At 39.2% G+C, this 17957-nt stretch overlaps 1 long non-coding RNA gene across 1 annotated transcript in view; it reads left to right on the top strand.

The window, feature by feature from the left end:
- Window positions 1-17957, top strand: part of LOC127380903 (uncharacterized) — a 130971-nt gene that overhangs the window by 2394 nt on the left and 110620 nt on the right. The window contains exon 2 of the long non-coding RNA XR_007888603.1: window positions 613-764. This is a non-coding gene — a long non-coding RNA (uncharacterized LOC127380903). The remainder of the gene's footprint in view (window positions 1-612; window positions 765-17957) is intronic.

Genomic DNA, 17957 nt, shown 5'->3' with positions numbered 1-17957 from the left:
ATCTCACTCATTTCTGCCTCAGGGAGTGTTATCTGTACTGCTGCTCTTTCCCAACACACTTCTATTACTGAGAGCAGAGTACTTTCTTTCTCTTTCTCCTTGTCTTCTTCCCCTCCCTCTTCAAAATGCCTGTACCCTGCTTAAGATAATTTGTCTTTCCAAATGAAGGAAAATCAAGTCATAAATGTGAGCTGGAAAACTGTAGTCTAAATACAAAAGACAGATGAATGGTGGGAGAAAAAAACAAAGCCAAGGTAATTTTCCCAAGGTTAGCAATGGAGCCAAAACCAGAAGGCAGTCCTCCTGGGAGTGCAGCAGGCTGCAGCCACCTGGGCTGTACTGGCAAGGGGAGCACCGGGTTTTCCTGGGCTGGCGTGGAGCAGCAGCAGCTGCCACCACTGTTTTATTTCAGCAGCATCTGTGCAGTTGCCGAGGGGCACAGTGAGTGCTGAGGCACTGGGCGATGCCTTCCAGTGTAGAGATGTTAGACGTGGACACGAGATTAATACAGACAGTTTTATTAGAAAAGATGGGGTGACTCAGTACAGAAAGTGTTGGTGCTAAACGGTTGTAGTAATTTCTTTTGATAGCAGCTTCTACTTGTCTCCTCAGGAACAAAGAGGAACACTTCTCTGGAGGTAGGCAGTGAGCAAACCTGGCAGCTTGTCAGCCATGTACAATATGCCCATTATATGGAGTGGTGCATTTACATTGGAGCAAGGTTCTCCTGCCCCACACAAGGACTGGAATGAAGTGAGTCACAGGTATGTCCAGCTGGAAGACTGTGGTAGAGTCTGTGGGCAAAGGTTTGTTCTCCAACATTGTCTACCTGCAAGACGCTGAATGACCTGCTAGACTTGCCTCCTGTTCACAGGAGCAATGTTTGGCACTTAGCCACTCTTAGCCTGATACATTAACACCTGGTTTATGATCAACGCTTAGATTTCTACTTTGTTCAAACACCAGTCCTGTGTTTAGCTTGAGCCTAAAAAGGACAGAGTCCATCAAGCCCTTCTTTTCAGCTCACCAGTGTTTAAAAAGCAGCTGTGCCCTGTTGGCTCTCAAGCATGGACAAAGGAGAGGTTAGCCAGAGCATGTGGACCTTCTGGTGGGACCAGCCCATGCCATCCATTGCATGGGCATGGAGATGGCTGGTAGGGTGGAGGACCTGAGGGCAGCTTTTGTTACAGCTGCACTGTGCCTTGTGGGCCTTCTGCTTTCCTCTGACTCTTTCTGCATTTACTTCACCTGCTAAGCTGCTCTCTCCTCTTTTTGTTCTTATGTTTGGATAAGATAAGCTGTTGCTGTTACAGTCCCATGTTTTCCCTGTTGCCATTAGCATATGCATTCCTTCTAGTTTGTCACATGGATGTATTTCTTCCAAAGCTCTTTTGTGGAACTCCTACGGTGTATGTATAGTGAAGATAGTTTGTTTTATGCAGAAATTCTGTAATCTATTTTGACTCTCAGTAAGGCAGGAAACCTTTTTCATCCTTAGGCATGAAGCATGGGTTCCTCCTGTGTTCCAAGGTAAGGAAGTGAGCAGGAATTAAGTCAGGAGAATGAAGTATTTGAGATTTATGTTTAAAAGAAACGCTTATGATCATGATAACACAGGACAGAGAACTTCTGCACCAGCTCCTTATGTTGCTTGCACTAGAGTATGTTTTTTAGAGAACTTGATTTAAAAACTTACAGCTTGAAGATATTTTAATGTTTAATTACTCAAGAAAAGATGCTTATGGGAGATTAGAAATATCCCCAAAGGATGATAATTCTGAATGTACAATAACTTTCTGAGATTCAGCCATTAGTTAATTCTTACCATGTGCTGCTTTTGTTTTGTGAGGCTCTGAGATCATGTGCCTACATATTCCATTCACTCCTTCTCAGGGGATTCCCACTGCTTAGACAAGCAACTCATGCTCATTTGGGAAAGAAAAATGAATTCCACTGCCCTCGAAGAAGTGTGCAAGGAGGGTTGTGAGAGCTTTCCTTTGCAGAATTCTTCTGCCTCTGTTTTTCCGTGAGGGACGTACTGCAACATTAAGCTCAATGCAGTAGGTATTACTGCGTGAAATTACTGATATTTAGATTTTCGTAGAGGTGAGGAGGGATAGGGATGAGAGGGGAGGATTTCTATACTATCTACTGTAGAAAAAGCAGGGGAGGGGAACAACCTACTAGTGGTGAGAGTCTGTGTTGCGAGAGCAGGAGTAAGAACGGAATTTGTTTTTGTTGGTATATAGGGGAAAGAGTAACTGGAAAGCTGCAGATTTTGAGCAAGGCTAGAAGGCAAGAAATGGGACAAATAAAATCTGAAGGAAATAAATAGAAATGGTACCTCTGGGGCAGGAGATTCAGGCAAATAGAATCACTATGATATAAGATGGTTGGATATTCTAATAGAAAACAATGGCAAAAAGGCAGAACAAAATACTGGTATAACACTATTTCTGTCAAGTAGAAGAGAGATTGTTCTGAAACCCCCAATTTATCATCTCCATTTCTAGACACTTGGACTTACTCTCATGATTGTGTTTCTTCTAACAATTTGTTTCACTGACTTTTTTTTTAATATTTCATAGACTTGTATCTAAACCACTTTGGCAGTAATGATGTTTGAATTAAGATGCCAGTGATTTACTGCCAAAATCTCCTGCTTCTGCACTCTCAAAGATCCCTAAATATTGTCCTTTTTCTAGCACAAGTGTCATAAATTTTCTTAAGAGGTTACATCTGGACATTAATAGCAGTTTTGCTTGGATATTGATTTATCCCACTACCTTGTCATCTAAGCAGCATCTAACACAAAGCAATTATGACTGTCTGTTGCACTATTCACCCAGCTTTTCTTCCTTATGACTACCAGCAGTTGCAGTATTTTGCAACAGTAAACTGTGTAACTCACAGGACTCATCAAGAGAAGAATTCAGTTTCTAAGTTTGCAGGTGTAGGCTCTTAAATGAAACACATCATTAATTAAAGGAAACTACAGTAAGAAGACTACTACTGTAGTCTAGTAGTAAGAAACTACTACTGTGAAACTACAGTAAGAACTGGAGTTCACTAGTATCCTTGACAGTAGGATGTCAGCTACAGCTGACATTTTTGCTGATAAAATCACAAAGTTTACTTCTGATTTCAGCTGGTTGTAACAAATCAGCAAGGAATTAATTTTAAAAGATAGCTGTCAACAAACTAATATATAATGAAAATATTCACAGCAATTTTTAGAAAGATCAAAAAGAATGAGGTGGAACATTTCAAGAAGGTGAATGTATCAGCCTAGTTCATGTAAAAAAGTATTTTGAAGTTACTATGAGGATAATGCAAACGTAGACCATGCCGAATGTCCCATTGCTCAGTAAGTGGAAAGGCATTTGGTTTCAGCCTTTTGCCTCACACCTTACTCAAGATCTGTGGGATTTTCTCTGACCACATACGTGAATATGTGGCATTGCCTTCTGCTGTAGCTGAGGTTTAACTAAAATTAAACTGTCTTCAAACTATTAAATATAAATTTTACTTTTCTTTGTTCTGCTAGTACCTGTATCACAGAAAAACTTGTTCCCTATATTATCCATCTTCCATTTTATCCTGTCCTTCCTTTTCCTCCTCCCCATCTTCATCTGTGACCCTCCAGATTTCCTCATTTGCTTTGAATAGTCCCCTTGTTCTGGTCTGTGGTGTGGACTCCAAGCTGTCTCTTTCACTGTGTGCCTAGGCTTTCTAGCTGCTCTGATATGTTCCAAATTTCTCTTCAGGAAGGACAGATTTCTAAGGCAGTTGAATCACATGTTGTTCTCTGAAGGTGTACCTGCAGGTTCCAAGAAAACTGTGCCCAGCCACTGCCTTTCCAAACTGATGTGTGCTTGCTATAGACAAAACTTTGGAATATGTCAAATGCTAGTAAGTTTCTATCAAATATGTGTAAACTGAGGTAGTTTAGTTTCTTAAAGGAGCCTGATTCACTAGGCTATCACAAAAAAGGCCAAGGATACTTCTAATGGCTCAAAGGCCTTTGTCGTAAGGATAGGAAGTTGCAGGAATTATTATACCTTTATTTCTTGCAGCTTAGTTTTACAGTATTGGAATTGGCGAGTTGATTTTTGCTTTCCAAAGGAAAACATAAAACTTCAGGAAGATTACTTAGGTACCTTCAGTTGGATGCATAAATATAGCAATGCTGTATAGTAGATAAAAGGGGGTTATTCACAGAAATTTGGCCTTGACTGAAGGCAATAATACTTAGACATTAGTTTTGTAAGTTTATAAGGACATTGCTGAGATGACAACAGATATCCTACTACCTTAAAATAAAGTACTGTGAAGCTAACAGTGTATAAAGCTATAAAATAAGAAGTTGCTATTTGATTTAAATAATTATCTCAGATGTCATAGCACTGAGATAATTTGTGAACCCTAAATTAAAATTGGCCTGTGGCATTTCATTGTGTAAACAGATCCAACATATTAAGTTTAAAAGCCATGATTAATAGTAAATATTAAACTAGCTTTGAAACATAACCATTTTCTATAATTTAACATCTTCTGGCATTACTGGCAGCACAAGTCCTTAAAAAAATACGGTGTAGCATTTTTTTAAAAAAACATAAATAAACACATCCTGAAAAAAAAAAACAACTTTACATTAAATTAAATCACTTTCTTTTATTATTTTTCTAATGTCAAAGGAGAAATGTTTTACTGGTGTAAATATTTATTTGTGCACCATACAACTGTTCTGCAAGGATTCCTCAAGAGCAGATTGTACTCAAGCCACTGGATTGTAAACTTGGCAAAGACCTCTCTGGTTTTAGTAGCCCCACTGGACCCACAGCTATCGACAGTTTCACAAAGAACATCAGCCGATGATCCATCTAGCAGGCAGACAGCTCCAAACTTCCGGTGAGATCTGTCTCAGCCAGAGGCAGCTAATTAGTTTCTAGGCTGATACCACAGTCAGTGGACAGAGTGATTCATGCTGCCTGTAGATAAATGCCTGAAAAGTCTCATATCTCTCTCCCTGTTGACTGTAGTGATCAGTTTGTGCTTGGCAGCTCACTTTTCATTGGCAAAGTTGTGTGTGACGAACCCTCCCTACCTTTCATGTTCCATAAAGCCAAATACTGGAACTCTTCTGGGGACTAGAAGAAATGTGTGTGTGCCCAATGTGAGCAGTCACAGGAAGTTGCATGCTGTCTGCTAAGTAGATTAGAGACTTGTTGGCCACGTCCTTTTTATAGTTTTATAAACTTCTTACTCAGTTCTTATTCGGCAGTGCTCTCTGTGAAGCATTTCCACTTAGTCACAGGCTGTTCAGCATGAATGATTGATCAGAAACATTCCTGTAATATAAATTAGTCTTATCATGTTTAAACGCAAATATAACTTGTACCAGCCAGGATGTTATGCATACTGGGAGCGGGAGGGACACAAGCAGCTGGAAGCGTTCCCTGTTTACTGAATCCATATTGCCAGAGTGCTTCTTTGCACAGTTGGAGATAGCTGTACAGAAAGGACAGTTCAGAAAGAGTTTCAGATTGTTTGGCCTTAAGAGCACGTGATTTGCCTTTCATTTTATGCCTTGATTTCAGTCCCCCATTTGGGCTAAAAATAAAGACACAGAAATGTTAAGTATGCAAGCATTTTATTTATTCCACTAATTTCATTGCCAGCTTATAGTGGAGAATGCCTTCCCACCAAATACTTGTTCCATGTTTTAGAGACGTCTTTTGTGCTGCTGAGGGTTGTATTTTCTGACTGTGATAGGACCATAAAAGTACACTGCACTGACTCAAGCTGACTCATGGTTGGGGCAGATGATGCCTACAGCTCAGCTGATTCTGGATAGCATCACAGGTTATTTATACAAAATGTTTAAAGCTTTCAAGTGACTTGTTTATTCTCCCATATTTAAAATTTAATTTTATACCAGGCCACTCTTGGGTGTTTCTGTAGTTATTTAATATATTACACCCTGTCCTTTTTAGTGGGAGTAAACTGAATGCTAGTGGTGTATTGTTTGTGTGCAGGCTTTGTGTTTGTTTGTTTGTTTGGTGGTTTTTTGTTTGCTTGTTTGTTTTGTTGGGAAAGGACGGGACTGAAGTGAAAAGGAAGGTTGTAATTTTTGTTATCTGGACATTTTAGTTTCAGTCATACTCTTAGGAACAACCTTGACTTCCAAGTGCAAACAGAAACTTGATTCACCTGTGGGAAAAGGTCCAGACTTGCTTGTGACACTTTACCTGCAACAGAAGTTTTGTCCTTTGCTCTGATTCACTTGGCGTAAAACCAAATGACACAGTACTGATAAATCCCCTCACTGAGGGGGATATTTTTGCAGAAATTATTGAATCACCTAGTAGAAGAAATGCTCAATTATGAGATAATTGACAATTGTTTGTTGTGGTTTGACTCTGCAGTACTCTAAGATTTGATTTAGACTTTGAGCAGAACTGGTGCAAGAAGCAAAATAGCACTTAGGCACATATTTTGACATAATTTCTGTCTAAAAGGAAACCCCAGGAACTCTAGTGTATTAAATGATCTGCTGTATGACAGACGGGGACTCATCCACCACAGTACACAGTATGCATTTAATTTAATGTAGGAGTCCATTGACTGGCTTCTCACAGCATGTGGTATTTAAACTTTAATTTCCCAAACTTATATCTAGTGATAGACTGTCCCCCTGAAAGGCACAGAGTGCTTTCCTGGATAAGGAAAGAATGTGAAGTCTTGCATCTGGCTCCTTAAATTGTACATGTCACCCTCCTTCAGCTGTCTTTCTTTCCAGGACTGGTAAATAAAATACTTTTTTTCTGGTTTTACATTTTTTGAAGTGTAGGAAAAGAGTTGGAGTAATTATTGTGTGAATGGAGTACAAACCTTTATCTGTTTATGTCTGTACATGTCTCTAGAAACATATATATGTGTATATGTGTATGATCTATAAAGATTTCCGAGTTTTCTTCTCTTATCGTCTTCTAGGAAGCAACCAGTTTATCTTTTGCATAAAAAAAAAAGCTTTTAAGAACTGTATCAGAGCAGTAACTGTCCATATTATCTGATTTTAGAATTGATTCTGAACATTTAAATAGCTCATCAAAATGAAGTAGCTATTTAGTGATTTCTTAAAACTTTATAAGCTAAACCTTAATGGCTCAATTCACAAAAAAAACTCTCTCCTTTTGATTTCTTAAACAGTGTGTCACAATATTCTCTGAGAAGAGTGACCTGTCTCGTATAATCATTTAAGTGCCCATGTTTAATACCCCTCTGGTGTTCCTATTAGTTCTAGAAAGAAATAAGATTTGTCACACTGGATTTTGGATAGATAATTGCTCTAACTGATGCTACCATATGGCCCTTGGGTGCCAGCACTACTCATGATTTTTCCACAGAAGATGTGAACCTTAGTAAGCACGTGAGTTTGTGAGGAATGAGTAAGCCTGTTCTACTGAGTGTATGTATCCTGATGGTTTTCTTTGTTTTCAAATGAGCTATGATAATATGGCAGTATAATATTAGCATATGTTGTACAGCTACATTGTTCTTCCCTTCTCCCATGGGGTGTTTGTGTAGGATCATGCAGACTGCTATTCTTATGGTTGCAGCACCCTGTTTCTGATGAAGGATGATGCTGTGCTGCTGGCATAGCGCAGCAGCCCCGTGCTTACTCTGTTTTCCTCATGCTAGGCCCCTGCTTTGAGTTATCTCAGCTAGGAAATGTGCCATGATGATTTTGGCTACTGGTGCTACTGGCCAAATCTTGTGTTCTTCCTGGATGTGTGTTCTCATGCTGCCCCCTTTCCCTGTTCAACCTCTGGCTTTGGGCAAGGTTTTCACAGAAACAGTTTTAAGTAAAAACCCATCTCAGTAGATCTGAGGACAGAGAAGGAAGAAGGGCATCCCTTAAAGGGAAAAAAAAGAAAAAAAGAAAAAAGAAAAGAAGGAAAAAAAAGAAAAAGAAAGAAAAAAGAAAAGAAGAAAAAAAAGGAGCCATTTTGTAGTTCAAGATACATTCTTCTGTAAAAAGTATTCATCAGGCAACCAAAAATATTCATGTTCCATCTCTTTCCGCATCTGCTGGAAATCCACTAAAGAGTCCAAACACCGTAGGACACAGATACATACACCTGTTTCTAGCTATGGGATGAAAAACTTCCATGTTTCCATGTTAAACTAGGCTAAAAATTGCGCAAATAGTGTAGAAATACATTTTGACCATATAAAGTAAAAATGTTGCATATACACTACTTTTTAATGGGCTACCATCAGCTTGAGATTATTAAACCACATTAACTGGGTAACCCTACCCACTTGATATCTGTCAACTGCTTATTCTGTTGTTCCATCATGCTTTGAAAATTGTTTTCTTGCAACCACTTTTGCAGGCTGTCTGGCTATTTTCCTGGAAAAATAGATTCTGAAAAAATATAGGGCTTGGTGGAAACTCCATGGAAACTGGGGGCCTGTCAGCTCTGTTTCCAGCTGTTGTCCTCATTCACGTCTCTGTTGTAACCAGTGAATCTATTAAAGTGTAAATCCAACAGTTTCCACCCTGACAGACTTCCAAGTCTTTTCCTTCACATTTTTACTGTGCAGAGGATTTTTTAAAGGTCCTTTACAAGTCCATGAACTCTAACCAGAGTGGATGACTATCTGAAATTACCAGTTTGATTGTAATGGTTGAGTAAACCCATTTATTCAGGAGTCCTTTGGCCTCAAAGACTGACTTAAATTGCAGTACTGAAAAGGGAAATCAGTTGAAATCAAGCATGGTTTTGGTTTTGCAAGATATCCTGAGCAGCTGTTTTTGCAACTGCTGGGCTCAAGTTTTTCTGAGCTAAATCTAGAGAAACCTGTGAGGTTTGGTGTCTTAGCCAGAGTATAGTTTTAAGGTAATAGCAGCATAAAGAACAAAAATGGAAAATGCAGAGACTATAGAGCAATTATATTTCACATGACAAAACTGATTTTTTTTCCCTAATATCTTAAATAACTGTTTGGTGTTATATTTTATTTTAATTTTCTATTTTAATAATGCAGAATAAGTTTCTTATTTTTTGTGTTATTCACTTGCATAGACAGTGAAAGAAAACAGCACCCTAAAAGTCCTGGCAGAGGCTTCTGAAGATAGACACTGTACAATAGGTGTGGTGTGCTTTTCCTCTGGGTAATAATTCTGCAAGGCAGGGCAGCATTGCTTCATGTGGGATTGTCTTTTCTTAATACTGTTAAGTGAGTGGTTATGCTATGATATTTTTTTCCCACTAAATGTTGCCAAAACAGTTTTAAAATTGGATTTAATTAGAAAAAATCAGAACTCTTTACACACAAATAATTAGGAAAAAAGAGCTAGCAGCTTTTTAAGAAGTTAATTAAAAATGCCTACATTTAGTGTACAGAGACACTAATCCTCTACTGGAGATCAGGGAAAAGGCACAGCTGGTAGTAGGCTCTCCTCCTGTCTCTTGTTTTCTTGGGCAGGAAAAAAGGAAAAATGTTCCCCTCACAGTTTACTGAAGATGGAAATAGTTCCAACAGACCTTAAACTCTAGTATTCTTCTTCATCACTGCACTAAATTGAGTCCAGTTGTGGAGGGATGTACATCAGTACTGAGATAACGTTAACGGAGTGTTGCATCCAACTGAAATGAAGACTTTCCTTTTGCATCACATTTATTTAAAAACAAACACAAAACCAAACAAAAACCCCAACATTTATTTTCCAGCTTAGTCTGAAATCATTTTAGTCAGCCAAAAGTTGCTGGACTTGCCTGTCTCCCAGCTCAGAGCTATACCTGAGGAGAGAGCTGAAAAGCTTTGCTGCCTCCACTGTCGTTCAGCCCACACCTGCTGGCCTTCCTCAGAAACCTGGCTTTGGCAAAAGCCTGCCAAATAAAACCTATTCCAGATAGATCATTTCACATTCAACAATGGAGATTTTTTTTTTTTTTGACAGAACTTTGTTGTAAAAGTAATCTTCTAATTAGCTTTAGCTTAATTTCCTTTGCCTTTGCTATAGCACCAAACATAATGATAGGAGATACTATCTTTTATTGTCACTTTGAGATAATGTTAGCTTAAATAACAGTCTGAATAGAACTTCTAAACTGAGTTTTGCTTTTCTGTCCCTTCATAAAAATGATGATGCAGGTATTGGGTTGCTGGAGCTTCCAGCATACTTTCTCTGGCAGCAATAAAAACAGGAACTCTGACACTGAGCTAAACTGCTCCAGAGCAAGACTTCTGGGGAAGCAGCAGTGTCTGCTTGCTCTTGTTCTTCTTGAGCCTACTGATCATTGCTGGAGACCCAGCTGTCGTATAATAATAATTCTGGCATTTTCTGGTGTACAAGGACAAACCCTTGTTGAAGCCTCTTCTGCTGTCGAGCAATAATATATTCCCTGTTCCTGTAGATTTGTTTCCAAATACATGTTTTGCTGCCAACCAGCATGTCAGCTGATCGTGCAGCCTTTGCCTCTGCTAGGAGATTTGACAGGTTTCCCTCCTCTGCCTTTTTTTGGTGAAATTTGTAGGCACTTAATTTTTTTAACAGATTTCTGCCTCTATCAATGTAAGAAAATAAGTTTTAAAAAATTTAAATATGCAGAATTTGACTGGAAAATGGAGGGAGGAGGATTAATGCCTACAAGTATTCAAAGGGCACTGACATCAACGAGGGAGAGTAATTTTCTGGGAGAGTAATTTTCTAGGAGAATCCAAGACTTTATACAAGAGCCAAGAATAACTAAAATGGAGCAAAAATGTATTTTTGGAAAAGTACAAGGAAAAAATGTCACAGGTTTATGGTTTTGTAGAAGAGTCTCCAGTAATAAAATCCTTATGCGTCATCATTGACAGAGTTCTCTGGAATACTCCAGATGGAAGCATACAATGGAAGGATGGAAAAGATAACCTGAGTCATGACTGAAACTCTCCAGGAACAAACTCATTTGTTTTTGGTGTCACTTATGTGATAGCAGTCTACAGACAGACAATAAGACTAAAAGGAAGGCACAATCCATGCCCTGACACAATGACAGCCTAAGGCCCTGATCCTGCAGCTGCATCTGTAGGGATGGACCCTGGAGACACAGCACAGTGGAAATGGAGAGCCTAGAAGGCTCTGCAGAGCTGCAGAGCTGCAGAGCTGGATGCAGAATAAGGCCTGTGTGGAGACAGACAACTTCAGCTTGTATCCACTGGGTAAGTGTGTAGGTAACACAGCTCTTGGGTGTTCAGAGAGTTTATCTGGAGCTCTGGGAGACTCAATTGCTGGCAGAAAACACTCATCAGTCCCAGCTGATGTCTTTTTCCTCCTAAAAAGTGGCAGAGATGTTACCTTGCAGTTTTCTTTAAATATTGGTGAGAGAGAGAGGCATGGCACAGTTTTGAAGAGTGCTTACCAGCCCAGGGTTCAGTACACTGGTTGCTAGTGCATGTTCAGACATCATTACGTTCTACTAGAATGGACTTGTCCACTTGACTAACCTGATCTGTGAGAAAAGGAAAAACTGCCCTTCCGTTTCATTTTTTGGAGTAGCTTGCCTGAAAAAGGTTGACTCTTGAAAATTTTTGTGGCTTGGCCTCCTAGTCCCTTTCTAGGAAAATGAGAATCCTTCTCAAACTGGATGATTACAGGACAGTGCAAACCAAGCCCCAAACCCGTGTTTTCTGTCTTGTTTTGGGAGTTACATATGGAAGCTGTACAGAAAACTGCTTGGGGGCACATTATTTTTGTTCTGGACATTTACCTTCTCATAAACAAAGTTTTGGTTTTCTGTTTAAAAAAAATGTGAGTGGTATATCTCGACCCCATAACTTACTCAGAGAACATTTTTTAAGCTATATGAAGTCTGCACTGTTGAGATGAAGATGTGAGATCAGTAGCAATCTCTGTCCTGCTTTCTAGGACAGTCTTATAAGAATTGTTGTACAAGTAACCATCCAGTTCCTTCACTAAGGGATCAGAAATGCCCACAGTTTTGGAGGTACAGCCATATCATAAACTTATCTATATTTAAGATGTGAAATTGTACAGTATGAGGCTTTCTTAAGACCTTCACTCACAGCTGTATTCCTTAGTTACCTATTAAATACACCTTAAAATCTCTACATGCAAGAGAGAGAGTTTTTCTTCTGTTTAGCTGCTGATGTAGCATCAAACTTTCGAGCATTTGTCTGCCTCACATAACACTACCATCTCAGATAGATTTTGGAGAAATTACCTATTTTAATTTTCTTACTAATAATGGATATCAGTGTTTGTGTTTTGTTGGGGTTTTTTTCATTCCATGGACCAGTATTCAGAAATCAGGGAAGAAGTAGAGCCTCACTTTTTCTTCTTCTTTGCTCTTCACCACTGCTCATTCTGTCCTTTAAATTATGTCCATTCTTCCCATTTTCTTAACTTCATTTGTACGTGCCCTTTATGTTTCCATACCTTCTCATCTGTTTCTCTCTTACTTCCATTTCTATTTCTTCTTTCACATCTTATCTCCCACGATCTGTTCAGCTCAGTGCATTCTTCCAGTCTGAGTGGAAAAACACTTTGAAAATCCTCAAGGAGGCTTACAGGATGGAAACAGCAGGAAATGATGGTACAGAAACAAAGAGGAAGCTCTTAGTCATGAAATGGTGAGGCACAGTCAGCAAAAGGGGAAAAAAACGTCGTCAAGAGAGAAAGAATGTGCATGCTGAAAATCCAGCCAGAGCTGGGACCATTCCTCTTCTACTTCTCCCTAGCTTTTGCCTTGCTGAGCTGAGGACTTTGGCCTTTATCCGTAATGTTAATCGGCAGGAGAAACGTAAGCACCCATAAAACTAGGCTACACCAAGAAGGACATGTCTAATATGCTTATTTTTGAAGGACATCAAGAAGTAACCTTTGAACTGAAGTTTACTCCATTAAACAAGACATGAATCTGGGGTTTGAGAATGGATTTTGAGAGCAAATATTTCTGCTTGAGATGTTTTTTACATTCCAGAAAAAACTGGTGATTTATATAAGCAGCAAATATGCAACCCACTCTAAATTAGTATAATTTTCATTTTGAAATGTACTGTTTATCTCTCTTCTAAATATTTAATAAATATTTTAATAAGACTTACAACAGTTTTCCTGTTGGAGATTTCTTCCAGCTCAGAATTATTATTTTGTTCAGAATTATTTTGTATTTCATGCCCAGCCCCTCTGAGTATGCCTGTGTTTCAGTGACTGCTGTAACTAGTGTTAAATGAAAAATTATCTGAGTTGGCTTCACATGGAAATGAGCTTGGTTACTGATAGCTCTATTGAAGTGGCCAAGTGCAACTTAGAATGGTTTGCAGTACACGCCTAGGAAGGCTCTGTGGTTAACTGGAGTTGAGCTCTGCGGTGTCATGGTTACGTTCATTGTAATATCTGAAGTAGATGGGGAAGAGTTAGTTTATGCGTATCTGCATATCACCCCCAAATCCTGCAGAAGCTGCAGTGAAGATGTACCTGTGCTTTCTTAAGCCAACTTGCATCCACCGCTTAGGTTATTACAGTTACTTATTAAACCCGAATTGTTGCAGATTACATCCATGAGATTGTTTTCATTTTTATAATAAGAATCCAAGTGCCTTTGTTTGTCAGATGTGCTCTTTTTTTGGTAACCCAACTCTTCTAATGTCTAGACATTAATTAGCTCATATTAGTGGAGCAATTTTTCTCTAATTTGGAATTCAGAGTGGACAACCTGTCAGTATTTCTCTTTTACCCTTTAAAATACAAACCGCTTTTCTGCTCAGCTTATGAGTCTGAAAGATTCACTTGTAAACCAAGTTCAACTGTATTCTGAACCCTCCCTTCTCCCCGCCCCCAAGCAGTGGTGGTTACATGAAATGCCAAACAGAAGACCTATATACCTCTCATCAATCTCAGAAGACTTCATGTTTGTGCTGCCATAATATCACATTTAATGGGTCTACGGGTATGTCAATGAAAAGGATTCATAACGTGAGGGTAGAACAAAGATACAGTAATTCTTTGCTCAGCACTGCTTTGTGCTCTAACAACTGACCTGATGGGACACTGAAAGAACTTCTTTCACACACTTGTCCCTCATTGTGTTCTGCTGGGTCCTTTGCAGCATTAGAAGTGTCTGACACAATTCCTGCTTTGTAGCAGTCCCGCTAACTCCATGTTGGGTCCCAAGTAGCTGCAATACTGAGTGTGTTACAGTGAAAGAGGCTCTTTATTCATAGCCTGTAAAGCCATAAGGGATCCTTGAGATCATCTAGTTTATCTCCTGCATAACACAAGCCTTGCATAAATGCTTGTTTGAATAAAGCATATCTTTCACAGAGCTTTTCACTCTTTGCTTGAAAGCCTCAACTGATTTGGAATCCACCACAGCCCATGCCTGCTCTTCTAGTGTTTGCACTTTACAGGCTGAAGCCTGTTGCAGTTTTACAGCCCAGATCACACTGCTCCTGTTTCCAATCTGCTCTTGTTTCCTCTGGTCTGTGACCAAGTAATGTTTTTGACTTGTATGGTAGGTAGAAAAAAAAAAAAAGGAGTAGAATAATAGGGTATGTTTAGATATAATGTTAGTGAAAGCATTAACATTTCTGTGTAGTTTTGTTAAATATATGTTATAGGGTCCTAAGACCTATTTAAAAAATTTACAATGTCAGTGAATGTATTGTGGAAAGTTAGTGTAAAGTATTTAGATGTGTATGCATTACAGATGCAGGTAGACCCCAAGGGCATTTTCAGACAGCCTGGTAGGCATCTGACTCCTAGACCTCAGAGTCTTTGTAAGGGAATGACTCTTCCTTACTTCCCTTATTTCCTGTCAGTCCAGTACAATTGCCTGGAACAGGTGATCATGTGGAGGTACGAGTGTAGCTCTGAAAGGGGTAGAGCTGTGTTGGCACACAGCTGCTCAGGATCCTGGCCTGTCAGGTTGCTTCTCACCCTCTGTCCTTGCACTCGGGACAGGTATGTTCAGTCACTCCTCTGCTGTTAGGAAGCTAGCAATCACTCTTCATTAGGTTTCCATGTGATGCTGTTAAAAATCTGTTTCTCGAGAACTGAGGGGTTTATGAGATTAATTTGTAGCCTAGTACAGAGGTGAAAGAAATTCAGAAGGAAGTGGATATGTAAATGGCTCAACTTTAGCTAATATCTTGCACAAAATCTTTTGGATAAATAACAAATCCAATAAAAATGCCATTCATTTCAAGCAACAAACATGGAATTAGCAGCTACAGTTCCAAGTAACATAAAAATTTATGACTCTTTACAAAAGATGGGCGAACAGTTTACATATACTTAGTTTCTTTCCATGCTTTAATTATATGCAGCTGTTACAGCAAACTGTCAACACATACTCACAGCTTTACGATAGTATTTTTGGAATTGTGTTTCCTGTAAGCCAGAATATGGCTTTACATAATTAACATTTTTTCATCAGTTTTCTTACCATGGCATCCTTGAAACAGATATTACTTAACTTAAACTGACTGAAGTGTTTGGTAAGAAAGGAGTTTAATTGAAAACTGAAAAATAAGATATCAATAATTACTATTACATGTCCCTAAAAAGTCTAGGAATTTATCTGTACTCCTTCACTCTGTTTTTTAATCTAATGCTGGAGAACTTTCTAGGTTACTGATACTTGAGGTCACAATTCTTCTTAGGCATCTGCTTTTCCATCTCAGACTAGTCCCTGCAGCTATGTGGAAACATGCCTCATTTGTGAGGCCAAGAGAAGGAACAGGGAGAGATGCCCAGGACTCTATCTTTCTTAAAATTGCCACCCTGGGGGGCTAGAATACCATAAGGTTCAGCCAGTTACTTTGAAGCTATTCTTGACACAAACCAGTGTAAGTTAAAAACAAATAAAACTACTTACCTGTGCAGTTGAAAACAGGTAACATGACATGCAAAACATGCAAAAATCCTTGAACGGAAATGAAAGTAAAAAAAACCAACCCAACACTCATCTCAGCCAGGGACTCTGGTTAGCACTGAAGGTTCTTATTCCCTGGATGAGTCATCTCGCAACGTGGTGGGTGCTTTATACTGGTCTTCACTCTGCAGCTTGAGGCTGCTTTCGCAGAAGAGTCCCCTCCTAGGAGGCCACTTGGTCTCTTTCTAGCCTGCTTCTGAGGAGGGGAAGGGGAATCATTCAGAGCCAAGTCTCCCTTCCCCACCCCTACATCAGCTAGTTTTTATTAATATAAGCAAGGAAGGATTTACACTCTTCTGCCAGTAAATTGACATTTACAACTTCCTGCTTAGATGAGTTTAGGATTGAGCCTCCATCAGGTAATAATGGACATGGTTCTGTTTTCCAAAGAAGCCATGCCAATTACTAGCAGTTTACAGGAATTTGAAAGTTCACACATTTTCAGCTAAATCATAACGTCACCCATGCACAGAAGTTGCACTGCTTTACACTGATGTGATGAATTTGTAAAGTGGCACCAGGAACTGATTGCTTCTACTTCATAGAAATGAAGCATGAAGAGCCCTGTCGATGCTTTTCCTCATGAAATGCTGTGTTTTTATGAAGAATAGAATGTGAAGGTATATTTTGACCAAAATAATGTTTATTGGGTATTTTTTTTTCCTTTCTTATAATTAAAACAGACCTGTGCTAAGCACTCATAAAGCATAAGAAGTTGAAACAGCAAAATGTACCTGTTTCCCTGGGTTTTTAGGTGTCTTAGGACAAGGAAAAATACCTATTTGTATAGAAAGAGTGAAAGCGAGTGCTTGGTTTTACTTAAAAACTTAAACACAGATCCTTTATCAGAATCCATGTGATAGGTTTTCATACCACTTGAATCTTGTCCCAGGAGTCTGTTGAGTTCTAGATGTTGCTGAGTCAAGCGGGATTTTCTTTGCGTGCCACTCTATTATTTTATATTGTACAGAAGTGACAGTGTTCCCTTGCTTCTCAAAAAGCCACTAAATAAAATTTGTGTTTACTTTCTGAAGCTGCCAAGTTAGGCAGAGTTATAAATAGAAAAATAATAATTCTGATAGAGGAAGCGGGGTGAGGTTTTATTGGAGAGGTTATCTTTCCAGTGGGTTTTTATAGCCTACTCAGGCTCATGTTTTGCACACAGTCCTGCAGCCACATTCCAGGCTGATGCTTTGAAACCAATTTTTAGTTTCTGAACAATAAAAAAGAAAAATAATACAGCGGTAGTTGTGTGCCATCTAGTGTTCCTCACCTGAAGCAGACTTTCTGAAGAAATTGCCTAAGTTCCCACGGGACGGATGTCCCACATCCTGCGCTTTTAAGACCATCACAGGCTTTGCCTCTTGTACAGAAAGCTTGAAAGGAGTGAGAGTGTGAGGCTGCTGGCACCGGGACCGGGAAAGGGAAGGAAGAAAGGCATCCGAGGGAGGAGAGAGTGCTAGACCAGTTTTTTGGAGTTACAGATAGATTTGAGTTTAAATAAAAGTTTACAACAGTTTAAATATCACCTGCAGGTTGCACTAGAACATAACAAGGACCACATCAATGCTGTGGCAGCCCCTGAAGTTGAAGAACATAAATTTGGCTTAAAGCAAATGAACTGAATGTTCCTGTGCCACAACTGGCTATAGTGTAAGTCTGAATATAATAAATTCGGTGTAGTTCAGATCTTTTTTTTTTAAATGCATGGGCTTTGTGTCCAGGGGCCCTGCAACAGGTACTCTCCTCACAATAAGAAGTGGTCTATACACCTCATCTTTCTAATCTGTTCTGGTGTGGTCTGTCTCACTTCCAGTATGTCTGGTTTTATTGATCCAAAAATAACTAAACTGAATACCTTGAGATGGGTGTCACAGTTAGTAACAGGCTAATTTTAAATGGTGTAAACAAAATATGATTGGAGAGCTAAGAAACTTGCAGGGAACGCAGTAACACCACAGTGGCCTGAACTTCACTAAGGTTATAAAGAAAAGTCTGTGA

The sequence above is a fragment of the Apus apus genome, chromosome 2 (assembly GCF_020740795.1).
Source record: "Apus apus isolate bApuApu2 chromosome 2, bApuApu2.pri.cur, whole genome shotgun sequence".
NCBI classification, from domain to species: domain Eukaryota; kingdom Metazoa; phylum Chordata; class Aves; order Apodiformes; family Apodidae; genus Apus; species Apus apus.
This window is presented reverse-complemented; position numbering and strand designations above follow the sequence as displayed.